Source organism: Podarcis pityusensis, assembly GCF_964106645.2.
Source record: "Podarcis pityusensis genome assembly, chromosome: 9".
In the NCBI taxonomy this organism is placed as follows: domain Eukaryota; kingdom Metazoa; phylum Chordata; class Lepidosauria; order Squamata; family Lacertidae; genus Podarcis; species Podarcis pityusensis.
Window position 1 is genome coordinate 19,535,295 of NC_138034.1, and position 3,705 is coordinate 19,538,999.

General features: G+C 49.7%; 1 long non-coding RNA gene across 1 annotated transcript; it reads right to left on the reverse strand.

The window, feature by feature from the left end:
• Positions 1-532: 532 nt before the first annotated feature.
• LOC308484990 lies at positions 533-3,058 on the reverse strand. Its single transcript, XR_013990273.1, has 3 exons — positions 2,754-3,058; positions 1,651-1,791; positions 533-784 (listed from the first exon to the last, which is right to left on the reverse strand). It is a non-coding gene; the product is annotated as an uncharacterized lncRNA (long non-coding RNA).
• Between the last annotated feature and the right edge of the window lie 647 nt (positions 3,059-3,705).

Here is a 3,705-nt window from a genome sequence, read left to right on the forward strand (position 1 = left end):
CTGGCCCATCTAATGTAGCTTCGGTGCAAATGTCACCCAGGACAACTGCCTTCAGAGTTCTTCAAAACCGTGCTCGAAACATTCGCCAGTTCAGTCAGTCAGGAAGCCCACTGGGTAGCAGGCCAGTCTGTATACCATCAGCCTCCCTAGTTTGTCTCTTTGGCCCAACATCAAATGTAGGACCTCAAAATCCATTCCAGGGTGAAGAAGACTTTTGATGAGATGAAAACTTTATGGACCACAGCAATTCCACCAAGTACCCAGATAGCCATAGCTGAGGCAGACCATTTATGTCCAACTAGGTCTAATACATGCCAAATTGGAGCCATTGTTTATTGTCTAGTTGTGTATGAATGTGATCTTATGAACCCATCTGGCATTAAATAACAGTACCACTAGGCTAGTGGGCTTGGTGACATAACAATCAGAATCTTGAAGGACAGATAGATGGGCAAAGGAGGAGATGGCCTGCAAGCATCTATATTCTCCTTTTTGTAGATGACTCATCCTTATTTTCCACTGCCTGTAATCACTGCTATAGAGGCACCGTACCCTGACAACTCTCCTTAGAAGTCAGGGTCCCAGATCTGCTCTGCATTCTGGAACTCCCTTGTTCATTCCTCTGATGTAGATGATCCAGTTAGCATGGCCTGCAAGGATTTCAGGAGATGGGGGGGTTTCAAGTGTTTAATAGTCTTCTCCCCTTGTTTCCTTCTCTCTTCCCAGTGCCGCTGCTATTAGTTGCTGCCTTAAAGGAGTTCCTCCACTCGACATAAACAAAACCCTGTTAAACCACAGGCACAGAGAGAATCCATTCTGAAAATGCATTTACTTTTCTTGAGATTAATCTCACTTCCAAATAAATGTATGAAAATTTATATATCCACTTATATACATGCACAAGGTCAAAACAGAGGTGGCCAGAGGTAAAAGGCACCCCCATTATAAGAGTTCCACATGCTATATATACACACAAACATTCATTGTAGGAGAAGGCTTGTCCATGTTTAGAATTAGCATATCAGCAAACTGTGCTTTGGCCAGGTGAGCTCCTGACATGCTAACTCTATAATCAAATACAGCCGAATGGAATCTGTTCTGGAAGTCCATTCAACTTCCAAAACATCCGAAAACCAAGGCACAGCTTCCAACTGGCTGCAGGAAGCTCCTGCAGCCAATCAGAAGTCGCAGAAGTCACACTGGACGTTCAGGTTCCAAAGAATGTTCGCAAACCGGAACACTCCCGGGGTTGTGGCATTCGGGAGCCAAAATGTTTGACTCGCAAGGCGTTTGGGATCCAAGGTACGACTGTAGATTGATTCATGTGGTGGTAGTAGTAGTAGTAGTAATAATAATAATAATAATAATAATGTAATGGAAAGTATGTGTATCTCTTACACAAGCAAGTGCTTTACCTGTGACAACTATTACATGTTTTGGCTTAAAGTTTTACGCAGAAGGGCTTACATTTGAGTATGCACGCATAGGATTAGACTGCAGAACAGTTTCTGTTTCCAGCTAACCTGGATCGAGGCTGGTGTTATGTTTCACTCTTGCTTGCTCCTTTCATGCACACGCATCCACAGAATGTTCATAATGTTTAAAAAACTAAGATGGAGAAGTACAGACTGCAGGGACAAAATTACTTACAGACTGACAGTAGATGGGTAGACTTTTGCTGTTGGCTCCCATTCTGGTTAGTTATGGTGAGATCATATCCTGAACATATCTTGTCGTATTCTAAATACATTTACTTAAAAGCTGGTCCCAACGATTTCAATAAAATGTCCCCTACCATGTAACAAGAAAGACAGAAATGTTCTTCTTCTTTAGCCTGCTATCAGTAATCCAACAATGTTAAGTGCTAAACGCTATCAGTTAATGGATAGTACAGTAACCCGTGACCTGCAGAATACAGCTTCCTCTGGAGGATCTAGTGAAAGCTGCTCTTACTATTAATTGAATTTTGTAACCCGAGCTGAAACAAGTTTCTCCATCTCTGAGAAGTTCTGGAATTAGAAATATCAATTATTCCATTTACTTTCCCCCTTACAACCCCACCCCTCTGGCACAAGGGTAATGACAAGCACAGCGGCGTTGGGCTAGCCAGAAAAGGATAGGCTTGGCTCCAAAACCATCACACTACTGAATGTAAGACCAGGTTTTATCCACCTTAAGGCTAAAAATGAACAAAAGCAACTTGACGTGCATGAAGTTGGCGCTTTGAGAATCAAGTGATACAAGGTTTGCTGCAGCCACAGAGAAGCTGCGGGCGACTAAGCAGCAGGTCCTACGGAACTCAGCGAGACTTCCTTCCCAGCGCAGAGCGCGCAGGATCGCGCCACGGCGGAAAGGATGGCGCCCGGGAGAAGGAGACAGCGGGGCCGTCGGGGCCGTCCAGGTGGCTGAGCCCCGGAGGCGGCCTTCCTCGCTTCCCTCCCTCCGGCTACTCCGCGCGCATGCTAATGGCCGCCCCGCCGCCCCGCGCAGCCCTGGCGGGGCACTCGGTGCCACTCAGGCCGGCAGGGGGGCGCTCGGCTCTCCGCGCCGCCGCTCGCCGGCCTCTCAAAGCGCCTTTCAGCCGCGCCGCGGGCTGCTCTCCGGAGGAGTCTGGAGCCACATAAAGGCGCTTTATGCAGGAGAAGAAGGAGCAGCAAGCGGCGGCAGCTTCAGCTGGGCCGCTTGAATTCGGGAAGGCGCAACAGAGAGGCTCTTTATGCGCCTGGCAGCAGCAGCACCTCGCTCACTCGCACCTTGGCGAGGGGGAAGGGAGAGCCGGCTGGGAGCAGCGCCGGAGACCTGGCGCGCCCAAGCAACGCCTCCCTCCAGCAGGGTCCCTGGGTCGGGCTGCCCCACTTCAGACGGCTGGGACGGGAGAGGAGGCGTCGTCGTGCTGCTCGGGCCTTTCTCTCGCGAAACGAGCCCTCCTCACGTGTAAAAAAAAATCCAGTGTATGAGCTGAGAAGCGGTGGCGCAAGCCGCCTGCCCCCAGTTAGAAGGGGCGTAGGTGAAGGCAGGCTGGGCCTTTGGGGGTCTTGGGCGGTGGAAAGGAAAGGAAAGCTGGCCAGTGAAGGGTGTCTTTGTCACCTTTCTAAAAAAAGATGAAGGACCCCTGGATGGTTAAATCCAGTCAAAGACGACTATGGTTGCGACGCTCATCTTGCTTCACAGACAGCTTTCCCGGTCATGTGGCCAGCATGACTAAACCGCTTCTGGCACAACAGAACACCGTGATGGAAACCAGAGTGCACGGAAATGCCGTTTACCTTCCTGCCACAGTGGTACCTATTTATCTACAGTCATACCTCGGGTTACGAACGCTGCAGGTTGTGCCTTTTCGGGTTGCAGACCATGCCAAACCCGGAAGTACCATAATGGGTTACTTCCGCGTTTCGGTGCTCACGCATGCGCAGAAACACAAAATGACATCATGCGCATGCACAGAAACGCCGAATTGCATCACGCGTGTAGTGCTTCAGGTTGCGAACGCTGCAGGTTGCGAATGTGCCTCCCGCACGGATCACGTTCACAACCAGAGGCATGACTGTACTTGCACTGGTGTGCTTTCGAACTGGCAGAAGCTGGGACAGAGCAATGGGAGCTCACTCCGTTGCGGGGATTCGAACCACCAACCTTCCAATCAGTAAGCCCAAGAGGCTCAGTAGTTTAGACCACAGTGCCACCTGCTCCCCTTGTAACATTTGT